The sequence below is a fragment of the Cavia porcellus genome, unplaced genomic scaffold (genome assembly GCF_034190915.1).
Source record: "Cavia porcellus strain 051 isolate PalLab524CR breed Dunkin Hartley unplaced genomic scaffold, mCavPor4.1 scaffold_28, whole genome shotgun sequence".
Taxonomy (NCBI): Eukaryota; Metazoa; Chordata; class Mammalia; order Rodentia; family Caviidae; genus Cavia; species Cavia porcellus.
In genome coordinates this window covers 32,943,778-32,965,181 of record NW_026947511.1, presented here as the reverse complement: position 1 = coordinate 32,965,181, position 21,404 = coordinate 32,943,778, and the positions used below count along the sequence as shown (strand labels likewise).

Here is a 21,404-nt window from a genome sequence, read left to right as displayed (position 1 = left end):
AGACTGCCAATAAAATATACTAGGTTCAAAGAAAGAATCGTTCACAGTTTATTCAGGATCATTATGGTATGTTTAAAAAAGGGTAAGCCATAGACTGACTCCTACTGGGCTGATAAGTAGAAAGAAAAAAAGGCATTTAAAAAACAAACAAACAAACAGAAGCCCAGGGCCCTGACCCTCTGGAGAAACCTAGGCTTGTGTTCCTGAGTCGGTCAGGAACAGAGGGCACCCGTGATAGGAACTGGAAGGGAACACTGGGCAGAGAGGCAACCTGAGAACCTGCCCCAGGGACCAGGCAGCGGGTAGCACGGTCTCATTTCTTGACCTGTGGAAATGAATTCAAATGAATCGATCTACTGCCAGATATTTACTGCATATTTATCAGCATTTGAAAACCTGCTGGAAATACTGAATCTGACCGTTACAGAACTGAAAGATCTGAGCAGTCTCCTGTCATGTCTCAGCCATGAGGCCCCTGCTTGACCTCCCAGCCTACAGAATGGGGAGGGTGATACCCTGGGTATCTAGGGAAGCAACGTAAACCGTTTGGCAAAGGTCAGCCCATGATTTACTTCCCCAGAGCAGCAGCAACCATCTTGAAGAGCCCCACGGTGCGGTGCGTTGTGTGGGTACTAACTAACAGGGTTCCCTGGAGTCACCAGGAAACTCCCATGAGGGGCAAAGCAGGGTGAGCCGGGGCAGTCTCCAGCCTCCCACCCTACTCAGAAGCAGCGCGGGGCTATTTTATACAGTATTAAACCTTCCCAGAACATATCATTAAACTAAAGGGTTCTGTAGTTTGGTAGGAAAAACACTAATCGCTTCCTCTTTTTCTGAAGCATTGAGGAAACTGGAGGCTGGAAAACAAAAGTTAAGCTAGGTTTTCTAATTCTCAGCTCCACCATCGTGTCCTGAAACCAGGCTCCCTAGGACAGACAGGACTCAAGTTTCTTCTTCCCGCCATGCCTGGGCTCCTAATATCCAGACCTTGGCTCTGAATGCAAGCTGGCTCTGGGAACTGTGGCCCCTCAGGGGACAGATCAGAGCTGCCCGAGGTTGTCTCCTCCTGGGATGAAAGCACCCCTCCCTCCCGTGCCACCCCAGAGGCATTCTGAGCACCGCCCTGCTTGCTGTGCATGTTGAAGGCTCTGCTCAGCAGGTTCCAGGCCTGGGCTGCAGTACCACCATACAGCAGCCACAACTGTCATGACTACAGTAGTAATGGCAGCAGCACCAACCAGCATTTACTCACTAAGCACTGCATACCCAGCATTTGAAAGGAATTTTAAGACCATGCTGTGATGAAAAGGGCCATTACCTCCCTTTTGCAGAAAAGAAAATCAAGGTCCAGAGAGGAGTAAGTGACCCACCCTCTGTACTCCGTTGAGAAGAAGGTGGCCAGATGCTGCCCCCAGGTACTCTGGCTTCCCGTCACAACCTCATTATCACCCACACAGAGCCTCCCAAAGCCAGACCCACATCCCTGGACGAGATACACAGGCAGCAAGAGAAAAATCCCCTGGATAAGTCAAGACTAGCTGTATCTGACCAGTGGAGGCGGGGGAATTCCAGAAAGAAAACTAGGGAATTAAAAGACCAGAGGGGATGGGGGCTGGGGATTTAGCTCAGCAGCATAAGCGCCTGCCTTGCAAGCAGGCAGTCGCGACTTCGATCCCTGGTACCGATAAAAATGAAAAAGACCAGACGGATGGAAACTGCACATCTTCATCCAGCAAGCCAGGACTCAAAAATACAAATGCTGGGCATGGTGGCGCACGCCTGGAATCTTAGCACTGGGGGGAAGTTGAAGCAGGAGGATTGCCACAAGTTCAAGGACAGACCACGCTACACAGTGGAACCCTGTCTCAAAACAAACAAACAAATGTCTAGGCCTCTTTTGTGGATCCAGAGAAGCTCCCAGGAGGCAGAAAGACGGAAAGGAACACCTCAATGGCCTCACCCTCCACTACTGCCCCTCCTCCTTGCCTCCAGGTTCCCATCCAAGCATGCAAGCATCCTACATGCGGTCGGCACTCCCACATTCTCCCACCACCCACCTGTTTCAGTAGAGAACCCACAGAACCACCTGCGGTTCATGGGGGACTGATTGATCCACCACCCTTTGTGCTTCTGAAAGAGAAGGATGGCAGAGGGCCACATCCCTGCTAACACTGTGCCTGTGTACCCGTCCTCACTGACCCCCTTTGTGTCCCCCATTACTCCTGGACCAGTTTCTGTGCCTGTGCTGATTCCTCTCCCTCTCGCCGTTTATGCCCTTCAGATATTTGCAGGCTATTACCATGTACCCACTTAGCCAAGCAGCACACATTAAGTTCTTTTCATCTTTCCTCATAAATCAATCCCTTAATCCCTCCAAGCCCTTTAATCGTACTCACTGCTCCTCTCTGAACTCCATCCAGTTTCCTCAAATCTCTGATAATGTTGTGACATGGGGCTGGATGCAAGGCTCCAGCTGCTGACTCACCAAACTCCTCAGAAGTCCAGGAGCTTGCTGCGTGCATGTGCATGCACACGCATTGGCACACACACACGTGCGCACACACACACGCAGCTACATCCAGGAAGGTAGACGCCTGCCTTGCCAACTGCCAGCTCCTAGCACTCTTGCTGCAGCCACATCATCACAAAGTGCACAGTGCTCTCAAGGATTTTGGTGCCATACAGAACTTAAAAGAGGAAAAGTCTCACAGGAAGCTGCTAAGCCCCATAGGATTTTCACTAGCTAGTCCCACACATCCCCTGAGAATAAAAATAATGCCTCTGAGATCAAGGGGGACCAGGGAACCCAGGAAAAGGCCAGCTATAAGCCCCCAGGCCATAAATACATTAAAACCACAGTAGACACCATCACCCACTCATCAAATAATGGCTGCAGTTAAAAAGATTGACAATGCCAAAGGTCGTTGAAGATATGGAGCAACCAGAATGCTCCTACTTTATTGGCAGAGATACAAATGGCAGAGTCACTGTCATGGTTTATGTCCCAGTGGCCCGCAAGCCTTATGAATTATGAACTCAACCAAATCTAGCATTTGTGATTGGCACGTTGTCTAGGGTTTGGATTGGTGAAGTGAGTGTTACACCCGCCTAGGGGTGGAGCCAGCATATGATGTAACAATGGGAAGAAGGTGTGTCTCTCTCTCTTGCCAGTTTCCGGCTTGCTGTTTGCAGCTGCCATGAATTGCAGCCCCACCATGCCACCCTTCCTTGGAGCCAACTAAGTATGGACTGAAACCTCTAAGAACTGTAAGAAATAAACCTTTCCTTCCCTAACTTTGGGCATCGGGTATTTTGTCTCAGTGACAAGTAAAAAGTAACTAAGACAGTCACTTTGGGAAATGGTCTGATATATCATTATAAAAAACTAAATACACAAATAACCTGGGACTCAGGAATTTCACCCCTAGATATTTACTCAAGAAGAGAAAAATATATGTACACACTAAGGCTTGTACACAAATGTTCAAAGCAACATAATAGCTAAAATTCAAAATCAGATCAGCTGATGTTCAATAGGAGAATGAACAGACCACAACATATGCTCTCACTGAGAAATTAACTCAACAACTTGGATGAATCTCAAACACTGTGCAGATGAAAGAAACCTCACATACGCAAAGATCCTCAGCACATGAAGTTCTAAAATAGTCAAAATTAAGCTAGGATAGTCACCTAGGTAAGAAGGCATATGGAGATAGATCTTTCTCAAAGACAAAATGTATATATAGATAAATAATGTGAAAACACTATGAGGGGGAGAAATGAAATCTACTTGTCAGAAAAACAGCCTCCTCTATCATTGGCATCTTAGTAATGGTAATAAAAGCAGGGTAAAACAAATACCAGAGAAACCAAGAAGGGAGAAAAAAGTTATGAAATGCCAATCTGAAGGAGATATGGAACTAGAGAGGACATTCCAACAATAGCTCGGAAGAGGAAGGGGTGGAAGAGATGGGTTAGATCACGTGAGAAAATGACTCATTAGAGTTGGGAGTGGTACATACTTGAATTCACAGCACTTGGGAAGCTGAAGCAGGAGGATCTCAAGTTCAAGGGCAGCCGGGGCTACACTGTCAGACTGTCTCAAAAGAATAAATAATATGATAGATGAATGAATGGATATATGATGCAGCACCATCTCCAGGCAGCCTGTCTCAACACCATTCTCCTTCCCCCTCAGGAACAAAACCTTACGTTGTAGCAGGGCAGGCTGCCATCCAGGTAAAAGACTGCAATTCTCTTAAAGTGAGATGTGGTCTTACATCTTGCCTGCCGCATGGACCCGCTAACAGTACTCCTTAAAAAGGAGGAATAAGTGCCCTCTTGTTGCTAGCCTGGAATGAGAACAAACTAGAGGGACCTCTGGGGCCATCTTGGGCCATGAAGTTTAGTTCATGATGCCGTATCTCTGAGATGGCAAGGCAGAAATAGAAGGAGACCAGGTCCCTGATGATATCACAAAGCCACTATATCCGCTCTAGACAACCAGCCTCTAAACTTCTCTACACGAGAAAGAAATCAACAGGAATTTTGTTTAAAGTAACCAGGGTTACTTTGCTGGTAACTAGGGTTATCTCTCCTGTCCAAGTGAACCTAATCCTAAACGGTAAAGGGAAATAGATAATATATTTTAAGAGGTTAAGTTTTTAACAACACATTTTTACACCTTAATCAAAGCTTTGGTTGAAGTTGTTCCTACTACACCAACTAGGAAGGGTTGTTACGTTAGCCTCTCGTAACTATAACAAAATACCTGAGGTAATCAACTTATAAGGAGAAAAGGCTCACCTCAGCTCACAGTTGCAGAGGTTTCCAGCCACAGTCACGTGGCCCCTTTGCTTTTGGGCTTGTAGGGAGGCAACACGTGCAAGAACACACAATGGAGGAGCCTACCCATTTCCTGGGCAGCCGAGAAGTAAAAGTGGGAGAAAGAGGAGGGGTGGTGTTCTAATGCCCCTTCCAAGGCCATGCCCTGGTGAGCTAACTCCCAGTAGACCCCGTCTCTTAGAGGTCACCACTACCACCTCCCAATAGCCACTAGTTACTGTAAGTTGAAGTCCCCATAATTCCCCATTTAAAAAGACCATCATTTTCAAGCTTCTAAACCAAAACCATTGTTTGAAGCAAATTTGCCTTTGGGGGGCGCTATCCTTTACAGGAGGAAGTGGGGAGAAATGTGGCTTCCTCCTTAACCCTACCTCATAGCAAATGAACTCTAAGATGCCTACTTACGGAAAGATGACAGGGAGAGCTGCAGGCTTTAAACAGGATCATCAAGCAGTCCATCAGAGAGTTGCCAGAGCAGGTGCTACCTAAAGAGAGTGAGGGAATAAGGGACCAGAGAAGTGACAGTCTTTCCAGGCACCCTAGTGACTGAGTGGGGCTGAGAATGCATCTTCCAAGTGCCATCAAAGGCCACGCTGAACCACCGGCAAGTCTCACCATGCCTGTGCAGTAAACTACCCAAGAGCAGGGTAAGGAAATTGAGGTACCTAAAGTGCCAGGTTGTAATGACACGATGTGACCTTCTCAATCAGGAGAATGACAGTTTTCCATCACATCTGCAGCTGTCACTGATTCCCCACTGCACTCTACAGAAAGGTGGCTTGAGTGTAAGCCAGGCCTGCCTGGGCATCAGAGTAGGGACTGAGCAGAGAGCTCCCCAATCCACAAGGCTCTCTGAGCTCCCCTGGTTCCCTACCTGCCATCTTCCTGTTCTTTCTGGGCCCATGCACTGTCCCCAACCTGGACCCTCCATGGTTTCACCTCTCCCCAACCCAGACCTTCTCTGGAGGCCCAAGAGGACGAAAACTCATGAGATTCTCAGCAATAAACAAGTTCTCCACTCCCCAAGTCGGAGGGCTTTTTCTCCAAGGAGATCCAGGTGGGTGGGAAAGTCATCTCTTAGGTTCTCAGAGGCTGAATATTAGTGATAAGTTTTAAATTGCTGTCCATTATTAATGTTAACTCACAGCAGTCAGCGCTGAAATCTGCAATTATAACAATTCATAAAAACAGCGCTTGAAGAGCTTTCGAAATATAATTGCAACGCAGCACAAAGTAAAATAAAAATTCAGATTTTCTTTTACCGAGGCCATGAACAATACTGTCCTTTTTACAGCAGCGGAAAGCCTCAAGACATCCGTTATATTCCTTCAATGAGCTTTGTTCAATAAATGCTAAGCCTTGAAGCTTTTAAATGTATTAAAGTGATTATGATATCATCACTCCAAAGGCACTTCAATAGAACATTAAGACAGAAACAATTTTCCTCCACACAAACGGCATAACAGTAACAAAAAGTTGATTAAATGCACATTGTATCAAAAATATTTTCAGTATTTATAGACATATGTAGATAACGCTAACTGCAATCCACGCCATACGCAGGGAAGAGGACAGAATGAAAAGCATTAGGGGGGAGAGTAAATTTGAACAATAAATCCCCAAAACTTACACTCTGGCTTGACTGTGACTTTGCTGGAGGATTTACAGTCAGAGTTACATAACATGAAAGAGACTAAACGCAACATTAAGGAATCCTAGAAGTCCTTTCCGCATAAGCCAAGGCACACGGCCCCTCACATGCGCTACACGGTACCCCCTTAAATGCATCAGTACGGTCACGGCAGGCAACGCGAATCTATTTAAAGCACGTAATGTGCTGCATTTAACATACTGCAGGCAGGCAGGGACTCCACAAAGGGCAGATGCCTTCAGGCAGCAAACCAGAAGGGGTAGAGAGGTTAGGAAGGGGCCGTGAGGTGGGGTCACAGCAGAACCACAAGATGCAAGGTTCTCTTTGTTACGGGCTTGTTAGAGAATGCTCTTAGCACAGATAAGGGGATTATGAATTCACATGTGAATTTATCCCCTATTAAACTTTCAGCAAAGGGGTCAGTTGGCTGGAATGGCAAAGCCAAAGGCACCATGGTCACATGCCAAAGGAGGAATTACTCCTGACAGATGTAAGGGAGAAAAAGGGGGAAGTTCCCGTCCTTTCTCCGAGAGCACGTAGATTGTTTACATCTGTTCCGTTGTGTGCCTCGTCATTTTGTTCCTCTTTAGCTTGAGGACACGCACCCCATGCTCTGAGAACTCGATGGCACCCTTTTTCCTGGGTCCCCATGGCATGCTGGTGTTTAAATTTTGTAGTAGCTATTTATATAGTAAGGATATTGATCCTACCTAGCCTGTCATGGGTGATACAAGCACTTATAAGTTGGTTTTGCCTCTTTGGATGGTTTATGGGGTTGTGGAAGGTAAAGGAGTTTCACATCTTAAAATAAAAAGGAAAACAGGAGTCTGAGAAACAGACAGAAAGAGTACAGAGAAGGCAATGAACTCCCAAACCAGTCAAGACCAGATCCTTCCATCTGACCAAGCGCCATTCAACTTGACTTACCCCCTAGGCCAAAAGAAGAATATCTTATGTTTCTCAGCAGAAAATGCTCAATAAACAATGCAGACTACAGAAGCAAACCACTGACTGGGCCTTTTATTACTCAACTTGGAGCCCTCGTGATTTTCTTTATGGGAGTCTATGCTTGTCCGTCTCTCCAAACACTGTTTCCTGGCCCTAGCAGCTTCTTAAACCAGCCCAGAGACAGGAGTACATAACAAAATACCAAGAAAAGTGGGGAATAAAGACAGTATGGGGTGACAAGTTCCCCCACTCAAGCAACTAGCCAGTGCTGTGGGCCAGAACTGATTTTCTATAAGACATCAGAAAGCATTACCTCTACCCCACTATACTGCCCACAGGGTTGGAGTGGAAATCATAATTAATTCAGGCAAATTCAATTCTGCAAGTCCAAGTGGAAAATATTTTCCTTATTATATGAAATACAGACTTAAAACAATTGGTGGTAGCCATAGCAACATGCTCAATGAATAATGATGCAAAGCTACTCAATGAAATGCTGGTGACCAAATCATAATTCTTCCAGGTAGAGGAAGAATGCCCTTCAAAAAAAATAAATTCATGCTGGGGATTTAGCTCAGTGGTATAAGCGCCTGCCTGGCAAGCGCGAGGTCATGAGTTCGATCCCCGGTACCAAAATAAAATAAAATAAATTCAAACTTCAAAGAAACTGTATTTCTGTTAATAGTCCCACTTCCCTCCCTCCCTGACTATGATATGAGATAGGTAGGAGTGAAAGTCAATTTAATTCCTCAACTCTCTTGCTCCGTTAACCCAACATAAATATTCTTTGCATTAGAACAAGAAGTATCACTGTGCTCTGATCCAACAGGAGAAGCTGCTCCCATGTCCAGTGTCACCCCAACCCACAAGAAACTATAAGTACTGTGACCGTCAACTCCGAATTAGCCACCAGCGAAGAAGAATGAATGGCTACTTCGAAATAGGTAATCAAGACACAGACTCCTTTTGGTTTCCGAGTCTCTTCCATTGGTTGGGAAGGTCACAGAGAAAGGGCAACGATTGGACCAAGAAGCAGTTCTTTTGGGTCTAGTTGCAATCCCAGGACGGTGAACCAGAGGCCTTGGACCAATTAATATCTTTCCATAGGGCCTCGATCTCTGTCTAAAATGTCTTAGTTGACTTATGTGTTTCCATATGCTCATTCTAATGTCCTGTAACAGTGTGACTATTACAACATTCCTAGCAATATTCTGCTTAAAATTATATTAAGTGAGTTTCTAGTTCTGGTCCCTAACAGCAAGGGTGAAAATGTGCTCAGCAAAAAAGATGCCATTCCACAGTTGAGAGTCAAAGAATGGTGCTCAAAGTGAAAATCAGAAGTTGACTCTATGTAAATGCACATCATACATGTGAAAATATCAACTTGATCAAAATACTTATTTCATCCTCACAACTTTATTAAGTGCCATTAGGGAATTCCTCTTTCAACTAATTACACATGCTCAGAAATCAGATGACTGTTTCACCTTCCAGTTCCTTAAGCAAGTTCCATAACATCTTTGAACTTCTGTTTCTTCATCTAGAAAGTGAGAAAGGTAATAAATGGTTCCTTGAACATCGGATTATTGTGAGATGCAAATGAGATAATCCATATAAATCAAGCACAGTAATTGCTATAATTATTATTACCGCTACCACCCTCATTACCATCTCTATTAAAATCCCACTGGGTTGTTGTAAGAGTTAAATGAGAACACATATTAAGTATTTAGCACCAGTACTTGGCACATAGTAAAAGGCAATAAATGCTGCCATTATTCTTACCATTCACTACATTCATCTATGGAGCTTTACTGCACCTTATCCTCAGATAAGCCTGAAGCATTTTAATCTTTAGTCTGATGTTTCTTTTTTTTCTCCACAAGAATTATTTTCAATGGAACAGTTCTAGCACTCAGGTCCCCTCAAACACAAACTACAAACCCCGAGCCATCTAACACTTCTTGGTACTCACAAAGCTTGATAAAAGAAACTGAGGAATGTAGATGGGGAGACTTATTTTCCTCCCTGAAAATGTAAAAAGGTCAGACCCAATCAGCTCAGAGACTCCCTTCTAGTTCCAAAGTCACACAACCCTCGCCACCAGCCACTAAAAGAGTGTGGGTCACACACAGTGCTCAACTTCCGCTCACACAAATCTCAGTGTCTGGGAACCCCACCAAAACAGCTTGGATTCACACAGAGCAACAAGAGCAGCTTGTGGAAAGGGAAACCGGAAAATCCGGGCTTTATCCAGCTTTACATGAAGAATGATCTGGACCTTTCTGGACACCAAGTCATGGAGACCAGTCCATGAGTTTCTCTACTAATCCTTTAGATTCTACTTGTAATAATATGCAGCAACATGCCATGTTATTTCAGTCCTCTATCTGTGAAATTTCTATTTCTTCTTCTAGAAGTCCAGTCAGGTGGATGTGGTTCTGCCCACAGTGGGGGAACTGCTGCAAAGGGAATTAAAGTGAATGCCTTCACCCTCTAGTAGAGGCAGCTCAACAAGCAGCCCATCTTTCCTTCTTAGCAACCATGTTAAGTAACAAGCACTGTGTGTTCCTTTAACTCTAACCTACGCGATGCCTCTTTCTGGGGAAAATGCACATGATCTTAGGACTCAAGTGAAGACTCGAGGCACCATGTGACAATGGGTGCAGTCTCCCAATTTTAGTTGGTTCCCAGGAGGGGAAAGAAAACTGCATGGTGACAGGTAAGGTTCTCAGGCCTGTCATGAACATAAGCAATCATGCTTCGGAGAACAAGACTTTCCAGCATCTTCCCCAAGAATCCTTCCATTCTATATCCACCGGCAGCATCAGTTCTGCCACCAACCCACATTTTCCTTTCATTTCCAGAACAGTGATAAATCGAACCTTCCAGAACCACAAGGGCGGTGGCAGGACACTCAGCATATCACCCTGACACCCACTTACTTGAAGCCTGGTAAGTGAGTCTCAAGAAAGAAAACAATACTAACTTTTTATGCCTATTATTTAGTTACTTTATTAGAGTTTTCTAACTCCTCTGCACAAAGGGAAGAGTAAGCTATAGAAAACTAAGTGGCTTTGTCATCAAAAGCCTTCAGCACATTGGCACGAAAACACCTGTCAGTGCAAAAGATGCCTCTTTATCAAGGCATCATACCTACCAGGAGCCAAGCACACTCTGAGCTTTCAGACTATTTTCTTCCAATGTTTTGAAGTCCCTTTCAGTTCACATGAAGGCTAACGGTTTCAAAAAGGTGGGGAAAGGAAAGGAAAAGTTCTATTTTTTCCTTAAGAAAAAGGCAAAGATACTGAGCTGTGATTATGAAGTCCTAAAAGCCTTTTAGCTGACAGCATAGAGGCTTTGTTGAATAGCTCTAAGAAGCTCTAGTGAGAGACACAACGTGGCAATAAAACAGAGGCAGAGCGTACACAGTTTAGCATCCCTGGCCTCCCTAACTCAGGGACCCCACTTTATGCCATAAGTCAGCTTTCTCCCTGCAGTAGCTCTGTGGAACACTCAAGGTCCAGAGAGGCATCAGAGCAACTGACACATGAGCTCAACCACCCCATACATCATGTGCTGCCAACAGAGAAATGAGTTTGTATCAAACTCAGCACAATTCTGCAGCTCCAACCAGAATTTCAAAAATAGCAGAAATGGCTTAAACCCGCAGAGGGCCCCCAGGCCCACCTGTACAGGTCTAGTAGGGATGCTCCGTCCTTGAAGCCCGCACCAGGTGAGGATGCCCAGCTCCCAAACGCTGTGCCACTCAGAAAGCCTCAGGCCACTCACAGACATTTAGTACTTGGGCACTGACAGTTTTCACAGCGGGTCACTCTGGCTTGGGAAGAGTCATGGTCATCACTGCATAAAGCCACCAGTTATAACTCCAGGAGTGAATGCCCCTTCCTGCTGTTCTGCCCTGAGCACTGAGTTCCAATTATAAGAAACTAGGACTGAGTTGTAGGAAGAAGGAACCACAGCAGAGGTGATTTCAAGAATCTCCCAGACTCTCACACATCCCAAACATGAACCCGAAGTCTCCACAGCACTTGGGTGCATGACACACCGGCTTTTCGGTGATGGAGTACTCAGCCTCTTTTTAGACATACCTTTTTTCTGAAACTATTACACTCAGAGAGCTTCGAGCCATGGCTCCAGACCTATCCATCTAACAGCAGAAAGCACCTCTCAAGCTCCTTTCTGACACGAGCCCATCACTCACCATTTGCTGGTACTCCCGGTTTTTGCTGACAAAGCTCCATTACTAGAAAAAGCTCAGTAAGTAAAGCTGATTTGAAATAACTATATATTATACGGAGGCTGGATGAAGAAAACTGACTTGAAGTCTAGAAAATCATCATATACAGAGGCTCTAGAAAGAACTGCTTAATTATTTAAATACCTCCACTTCCTACCGCCCACACATCACTTGATTTATCATTAGTGTTAAATATTTGGTAATTTATTGAGGTCATCTGACAAAACAACTCCATATAGCAAGTCCATATCAGACACTGTAATTCTCCCAGGGAAATGTCTCCGTCTTCCTGATTAATGTTAGGATACTGAGCTAATGCTATCAAATGGAGGCGTGTGCCAATGTTGGCTCACCTGCAAAAGTGCAAAGCTGAGCGCATGCCAGCCTAAGGAGCAAACGATCATGAGCTGTCCACTACTGCTGCTGGGGTGGCTGAAGACACAGCTGGGGTGATCCCAACAAAGACACTCATGCAGAGTCAGCTGGGTGGAGATGACTGGCCCCGCAAGACTCCCATGTCCTGACTCAATGGCAATGGACACAGCCACCCTGGATATCAGGACCTCCATGCAGAGGAGGGGGTATGCATTCTCTCCTACATACCAAACTCTCTCTAGGCCCCCCACGTTCGTGTTGGCCCCCCCCACCAGCTCTGAATGCCCCATTACCAACTCTCTACTTCCTAACTCTTGATCTTCAAGAATCCTTTTTTTTACATAAAGATTTCCTTCATTATCCAAGCTCAAAATGCTTTCTCTGGTCTTTTATACTACCTACATACTACGAGTTGCTGGCGGACCAAAGTCAAACCACCTCCTTAATCCTCCATACAATCTGAGGTGTTCTTAGCATACTAATGAATGATAGTGACTCTGTATGCTCCATGCCATGTTAAGTCAAACGAGTTAAATATAAGGAATATAAGACACCTACTATCAGCTCATCAAAAGAGCTGATAGAGTGTGAACACGGCCACTCAAAAGCAGATACATCTTTTAAATTGCACATGATCACATATAAGTTCATAAAGATGACCCAAAATTGCAAGAAGTAGATTTGACCACATGTAAGGTTATAAAAATGACCTAAAATTCCAAGAAATAGGAACAGACTTGTAACCCCATAAAAGGTCATAAAATGACCTTCAATTCCAAAAAGTAGAGGACTGCAGATAATATTCTCTGATCACAATTTGCAGAAAGTTTTAAATCCTCTTCAATAACTTTTATGCCAAGGAAAAATTAAAATCCAAATATTCAAAATCTAGAAAATCAGTATGCAAAAAAATAGGCTTATTCTTATAGGATACAATTAAAGTAGTGTTCAGAGGAAACTCATACTTTTAAGTATACTCAATTCTAAAGAAGAATAAAATGCTTAAATTGGCTATGCAGTTTAAAAACAAAGGAACAAAATAAACATCAGGAAAGGAAAAGAATTGGTAGAGGCAAAACAGTAATTAAAAAGAAAAAAGTACTACTAATAAATCTAAGAGTTATTAAAAGAAGATTTAATCAACTATTAAATAATCAAAGGGGAAAACAGAAAATATAGTCAAAATAAGAATGCAAATGTATATATAACCACAGATACATAATAAATTAAAAGACACAGAAAATGTAATATTGCTCAATTTTCTTCTAATGCATTTAAAACCTGTACAAACTAGGCATTTTGTAGGACAATTAAAACTAAGCCCAGAAAATACTGTAGATCTAAAGAGAGCTTAGTGCAAAAGATATAAAATTATCAGATGACAAAGCCCCACATGTTCTACAGACAAATGTCGCTATTCTTCAAGAAGTAAATAGCTATAATGTTATCTAAATTGTTTGTTCCAGAACATAGAGAAATGTTCTAAGTAGTTTTACAAATAAGTACAAATACTCTTCAACTGACAGTGGGTTACAGCCTGGTGAATCCATCAGTCGTTGAAAATATCGTAAGTTGAAAAGTATTTAATACACCTGTTGTAGTCAGAATTTCCAAGGGAATAGATTTAATACAGGACACATAATTTATAGGATTATTTTATAATATTCACCCAAAAAAGTCAAATGCAGAAGAGTGCAGGAAATCTGTCCACACATTAGAGACCCAAAGAATCCAGCTGAGGTCCTGGATCCTATAGCAATGTCACCTGGAAGCCAGGAGTCCATGACAATGTCTCATGCAAGTCTATATCAAGGCCAGTGGTGGAAGCTAGAAAATCTGTGCCAGTGAGATGAAGGATCTGTGCCAGATCTGTACACTGAAGCTATGAAGCAATGCTCAAGGTAAGGACCAGAGCTTCCCCAAAAAGAACCATAACTATCCTCGGTGACAGCGAGGACCTGAGCTCCTCCAATGATGAGAACAGCTCAGTTCATATCAGGAAAACCAGCCAGACAAGCTTCTCCAGGAGAATCAACAGGGTACCATCTTCCCCTCCAGTTCTCCTTGTACATTGTTGGTGACAATCCTCCCTTGGGCCTTCCACACCCAGGCGCCTGCTGATTCAGTTCAGCTGGGTGTTACAAGTCGCCCATTAGTCAATCCACCACACCTAACCTAGGGGCAGCTCACTGCAGAGTAAGGCTTTTCCCCCCTTGTAACTGCATGGCTGCCTAAGGACTGTGGCATATGGCCCAGAATTGTGAGAGCTTTCATATCATACAGCAATAGCCTCCAAAAACACCGAGTTCAAAGAATTTTTTTTCTACTGAATGGTTATCATTTTTGCTTCACGGTAAAGTTGAAAAACTGTAAGTCATCGTTCTAAGTTCAAGATCCATCTATATAACATTCTGTTACTCTGGTCAGGCTGCCTTAACAAAATACTAGGGACACTAGGTCTCTTACACGGAGACTTCTACGTCTCACATTCTAGAGGATGGCAGTCCAGGGTCAAGCAGCCATGCAAGTGGTTCCTAGTAAGGCATCTTCATGGGTTATAGACAACTGCCTTCTTGTTGTGACCCCCATGGTCTCCTGTTTTTGCACAGGAGGAAAGAAAAAAAGAACTTTCTATTGTCTTGTTCTCTTTTTACAAGGGGGCTGGGGATTTAGCTCAATGGCATAAGTGCCTGCCTAGCAAGCGTGAGGTTGTGAGTTTGATCCCTGATACCTAAAAAAAAAAAAAAAAGAACATTTGACCCGTTGGATATTAGGGTCTCTCCTTTTGATCTCATTTAACCTTAATTACATTTTTAAAGGCCCTATTTTCACTTCCTTTAGATATCTTCACTCTCTACAGACCACAATCATTTGATTGATCATCAATGTTAAATATTTGGCAATTTATTAGGGTCATTTGAGAAAACACCTCCGTACAGCCACATTGGGAGTTACAGATTTTGAGGGAACAGCCCAGAAACAAACACAGGCAAATCCTGACCAGTATAAACTCCACCCAATTGCTCTCATGAAAACTGATGCAAAACTTTAAACAAAATACTAGCAAATAGGACCTCAGTGACACATTAAATGAGTAGGGTATCATACTTCACAGAAATTTTAAAACCTTCTCTTCACCAAGTAATATTACATCACTTTTAAAGGAATGTTTTAAATAGGATTTCTAAGTGTCTCAATATTAAGAAATTTAATATAGTTTATCACATTAATAGGTAAAAATGGGAGGAACTATCTGCTCAGCTCCATAAATGCCAAAGGTTCAGCATCACTTTCTAACTTGAAAAGAGAATAAAGTAATATGACTTTTCAAAAATTACTAAAAGAAAAAAACAACCTTTCATACAAGATGATGCAACTAAAGAAAGGAAAGAAATAAAAAGCAGAAAATTGGATTTTTTTCTAATGATACAATTATATGCCCAAAAAAGAGAACAGAATCAACTGAATAACTTTTAGAGATGAGACATTAGTAAGGCAGTTGGTTATATTGAAATGTAAAAATCAATAGCTTCAGCTGGGTATAGGGCACGTGGCTTTAATCCCAGTTCCTCAAGAAGCTGAGACAGGAAGATCACAAGTTCAAGATCAGTCTGAACAACTTAGCAAGACCCTGTCTCAAAATAAAATTTTAAGAAGAGCTGTGGTGGTTGCTTAACATTTGATCAAGGCCCTGGGTTCAATCCCCACTACTACAAAAAATAAGGAAGCAATAGTGTTATTCTTTACCACTTTATGTTCACTCATTGTTTCATTTATTAACTACAACTTGCAATGCGTTTTGTTTTTGCAAAGCATTTTTCAAAATCTTCAGCAGTAGATATTAATTCCATTTTATAGGTACCAAAAATAAATTCAAGAAGGTAAAATCATTTTTGTAGTCCCAAAGCTACTAAAAACCAGCATGTCCTCTAACTCAAAGCCCAATATTCATTCTTTATAAAGGATGTTGTGTTTTCCCCATAAACCAGATTAAATTCCATCGGCATGGTGTTAACTCAGCCAGAATTAACTCAAATCAACAGCAAATCTTAAAGACTTGCTCACTATCTCTAATACAGAAATAATTTATGAAACTGTATCTAAAGAGGGGGGAAATAATTAATGCCAGACACAGCAACATACATAAGAAATGTATTAACTAAAGTGAAACTAGAAACATAATGTCATTTCTACAGCCACAAAAGAAACACAGGTGATGCAATGACAATTCCAAGAGAGGACTGGTGAGGTGAGGGAGGGCAGGGAAGACTTCCCTAAGAAAGTGCAGCTGAGACGGAGAGCCAAGTGCAAACAAGAAGGGAGAGAGTTTCAGGCAGGGTGTGCAAAGCTCCATTGGCCGGAGCAGACCTGCTGTGTCCTAGCTCTGGGAAGCCTGGTGTGGCTGGGCAGAGACGGTGCGGTCCGAGAGACAGGGAAAGCCCATGTCGCATGTGAAGCGGACTGCTTCTTCCTGCTGACAGAAAACCATTAAAGGATGCTAAGCAAGGAGGTGGCACACTCCGATTTGCCTCCTCACAAGATGGCTCTGCAGAATGGAGGTACATGGGTGAGCGGAAGAGACGGTAAGGCAAAGTCCCCATGTGAGATGGTGTGGCCTTGGACTGGAATGGCTGCCGTGTGGATGGAGAGAATTCACAGCGTGTAAGAGACAGTGTGTGGACCAAAAAGCCCACCTTTCTAGCAGATCATTCCCACCAAGGTCACTGACCACCTTCCTACAGCTAAATCCAATGGCTACTCCAGGACCTCCACCTATCCCCCCCACTCTGCACCATGAAACCCCATTAACGACCCCATCCTTTTTGAACTGTTTCTTATGCTCAGTTTTTGGTAAACCACAAATCTGGTTTTATTTTGTCTTTTTCCAACCTCACTGGTTGCTGTTCATTCTGGGTTCACCTCTTAATTACTCTGATCTGTCTTGTGATCTCCTCTTAACCTAAATGTGCCCCCAACCACAAGTACGTTCATCCATGCTCCATCTATCCCCACAAATGAGGCTCTAAACACCTCATTACACCAGGACTTCCCATTGGGGCCTGCAGCCTAGAGCTGTGGGCTCTCAACCTTAGAGCTGTGTGTCTAGCTCCTGGACATTCCCACACAGATGTCCCAAAGGCACCCCAAATTCAGTGTATCACAAGTCCCAATTTATCTGCCCCTCACCTCTTCTACCCTAAAATATAAGCTCCCCGTGGGCAGGGATCCTGTCCCTGCTAGTTCCAGAAATCACTGACCCCCCCACCCCCACCCCAAACATAACAGTTCTGTAAAGGGAATGAATACATGCCTCCTTCAGGGCCCCTTTCCCAATACCCTCCCCTCCTTCAAAGGCCTGGTGGGCCTTTTGGAGGATCTCACAGCAACCTGAATTCCTCAGGGTATTGTCATTCTTCACTTGGCCCCACCTTCCTCCCCCACCCTCCACCCCAATTAAACTGTAAGCTCTGTGGAGTTAGGGACACTTTTTGCAGGAAGAAGCCCTGGAGCTGTAGTGAATCCAAGGTGACTGGGTCTTTTAGGAGGTCCCTGAAGGCATGGAGCCAAAGAGGGAGATGAAGACCCAGAAGCAGAAAAACGTGAACCATGTGCAATCTCTGAGAAACACAGAGGCCACATATGGCCAGGGGAGGACGACAAAGGAAGTGAGGTAGAGATACAGAAGATGGACAGGACAATAGCTCCAAACCTTGTAAAAAGGTGCCCATTTCCACTGAAATTTATCATACGGTGTTGAAGAAACAATCTTTTGGAGACTTACCCATTGCCTTTTGCTTCAAGGGGACAGGCTATATTTAACTAAAAACTGTAGTGTCTGTTAATGCCTTTTATAATGGATAGGATTTCATTAAAACCCATCGAATTCTTCCAAAGTTATTAAAACACCGTCTTTTAAATGTGAAGTTTTAAGCACTTAAATTGAAACAGAAACCTTCTTTAGTTCAGTCAATAGTCACCGACTATAGAAACGTGATCAGAGATAAGGCAAAACAACTCGAGGTGAACCCAAGCAAAATCAAACACTGAAACTAAAGATTAGAGATTCCCCGTTGACAGGCAAAAACATGGCCTCATTGGGTCTTCAATCTCTTGGTTATTAACAGCAGACAACGCCACATCAGTCACCAAGCCTGAACCAAGGACCTTTGCCTGAGGTTAGTTTCCAAAGCACCCACTCAGCACATTCAGACTCTTAAATATGATGTTTCCTTTGCTATTTTTCTCCACCTGACTTGAAGCAGGTTGTGATGTTGGGAGAGAGCTGCCTTTCCCAACATGAATACAGGTTGCACACAGCAGGCAGCAGTTGCATATGGGCCAGTGACCTTCTCCCCTGTCCCGTGGCCCTTCAGATCAGTGGTTAAAGGCTCAAAAGGTGATGATCCATTTCTCTAGCAGGGCATGGCTCAAAATCCAGGGAATGAAAAAAAGGTGAAAAAATAGGACATGAGGGAAAGGAAGCCTCTGCACAAGCTGTATCTGAGGGGCCATTGCAGAGGTGGGGACCAGGGTACCTCCCGTGTGGCAGCTGAAAGAGACTATGTGGATAAGATAAGTAATTAGAAAAGGAATCATAATTACCGCAGATATGACAAGGAGGCCTGCACGACAGGGAGCTCTGTCAAAGCCCATAATTCTTGCAAATGAGCAGCAGGCCTGGGTGACACAAGTCCTCCCTCATGAATTATACAGATGGCCAGGCATGGTGTACTCTGGGTGATGCTTAAGCGGGAGTGACTGATTGTAATGGGGACTGCAGGGCCCAGTGCTACACAACCTTGTATGTCCAAGAGTCAGAGGCAGGCAAAATTCCAGCACTCAGGGGCTAGGCCGAAAGGAGAGCTCCAGGGCACGCAGGGCAGCCAGGCAGTTCTATAGGGGAAAATGTGATGGAAATGTGACATTCACATCAGGCTTTGAACATGCAGGTGTTTGACAGGTATAGGTAAAAAGAAGGCCTTTCCTAGGGAAAGGAGAATCTGCTGACCCAAAAATTTATGTTGTAATCCTAACCATCACCACCACCACCCAGGACCTTAAAATGGGGTTGCATTTTTAGACAGGGGTTTAAAGAGGTAATTAAGTGGAAATGAGGTCACTAGGGAGGGCCATAATCTGCTGTGACTGGGGTCCACATAAGAAGAGGAAGGACCATGTAAAGACACAGAGAGAGGAATGTCACCTGCCACCCAAGTGGAGAGGCCCCAGAAGAAACCCTGAAAACACCTTGATCTTGGATTTGGCACCTACAAAATTGTGAGAAAGTCCATTTCTGTTGTTGAGGCCACTCAGTGTGCAGGATTTTGTTAACACAGCTTTAACAAACTAATGCAAGGGACCAACACAGACAAAGATCATCAAGAGCTTGGAAAACACAAGACCAACAGAGTCAGTCCATTTGGCCAAAATTTAGGAAAAGAGGAGCAAAGCTAGAAAGCCATACGCAGGCCAGGTTACTGTCCGGCCTACAGGCACCAGCTTCACACAGGGCAGGGGCTTGGCTCAATCTTGACTCTCAACAGCCCCTGCTTTGTTGGTGAGGGGCAGGGCGGAAGTGACAGATGAGCCATGATTAAGGGGATGAGAACATGAACTTAGATTTAAATGTGGGATGTTGGAAGGACAGTGACACCGTTAACTTGGACAAAGGAGATAAGAACAAATGTGAAGAGGATCTAGATGAGCTGAGCTTACACATAATTAACACATAATGTGGAGGGGTCCCATGGGGCTTCTTTCCGGGTACTTGATGTCCTGAACAAAGAAATGGACAAGACACATAGAAAAGGCCATAAAGGGCTATGTTTACTGAAGACAGAAAAGAGGTTTGCTCTACAGGGGGAAGAGTGGGTCGGTGAAAAACCTCATGATGGAAATAAAGCAGTGGGGCACTAATCCTATCAAAACCTCCCTGTCATCACATCACATTTAAACTGTCCTATGGAAAAACTCACTAGGCTTCTCACCAGATGTGAGGATCAGAAGCAGCATCCTTTGACTGGTTGTAAATGAAGCCCTGAAAATGGCATCTTCTGATTGGCCAAATTCAAATGAAGTTCAGAGTACATCACATTCTGATTGGTTCCATTTACAGTGCTCAGGAGCCAGGGTGCCATTTTGGATCCCGTGTTTTGTGTACATTCTCTGTTTTTAGAAAATATCTCACTCAACTATTACTGGTGGGTTTTTGACACATTGTGCCCAGTTGGCTGTCTGGTTCACCCCAGCCCTAATCTCCTACCTCAATACTATACTCTTCTGCCCTGCTAGTTGAGCTGTGTCCACACACATGTAAATGCATCAATTTCTATCTGGGCCCCATGTTCATAAGCAGTGATGCATTTGGGGGAAGGGGGGATTGGGGTTGTTTGTTTGTTTGTTTTTAATTAACCAAACATGGATGTCCCTTCAACAAGCCAACTTAATCTCTCAGTAAAACTTGAATAAATAACACCACTGTCAGTTCAGGTCCCTGAAACTCCCCAAAATCTCAGGCTAACATTTCCCTTCTGATAGGTCAGAATAGAGGCCTTCAATGACAGTGATGCTGGAACATTCTGATGTTAACAAATTGTGAAAGTTCAAGCAAGAGTCAACCACGTGGGAAAGAGGGGCGGGCGGGAGGTGGGAGGCGGCTCTTAGAACGTTGTGGTCTTGGACCCAGTTAAGAAAAACATAATCAAAAATCACTTTCAGCACCCACGCCTTCTTTCAAAAGAAGAAAAACATTTGAAAGCACTGCCTACTGGGGGGAAAAGTTGTATAAATCATTTTATTTCATGCTCCATCATTTACTCAGCACAGGACTCAGTGACACCTCCTGATTAGGTTTAATTTTAAGCCAGCACGAACACCACATACCGCATTGTCAGAGAAAGTTCCATTTCTCTCCAAGCCTGATGGGCGACTATTGTAATGTAAAACCCTGAGATTTAAATAACACAAGCAGATTCTATTATGAGGAGAAAGGTTTATATTTTGGAGTCTTTTTACTTCAAAGGAGCCCAGATACCAAACCATGAATTACCTGAAACAATAGACTTCAATGATCAGCCCGTGAGGATTTCCTTAGGAAAAAGACTGCTTTACTTGACAAACGAGGGGAACTTCATGATCCAATTATCCCTAGGAAAGAGTTCCAGGTTTTCAGAGGCCTGGCGTTGCTCCAAGGGCCCCTAATTCTCTCACTGCCCTGGGCCTTCCTTTTCCCAAGGAACTGGTTCCCACCTACCCTGAACCTGTCTCCAGGACCCCTCCAGCCTCACGGAGAAGCCTCTCCTCAGCATGCGGAGAAAGGAA

The 21,404-nt window shown here is 43.9% G+C and overlaps 1 protein-coding gene and 1 long non-coding RNA gene across 3 annotated transcripts in view; one reads left to right on the top strand and one right to left on the bottom strand.

Annotated features, from left to right (window-relative positions):
* Positions 1-21,404, bottom strand: part of Lrmda (leucine rich melanocyte differentiation associated) — a 996,798-nt gene that overhangs the window by 926,011 nt on the left and 49,383 nt on the right. The window lies entirely within an intron of this gene.
* LOC134473663 (uncharacterized) lies at positions 3,152-10,402 on the top strand. The gene is made up of 3 exons (XR_010044027.1): positions 3,152-3,267; positions 8,277-8,391; positions 10,315-10,402. It is a non-coding gene; the product is annotated as an uncharacterized LOC134473663 (long non-coding RNA).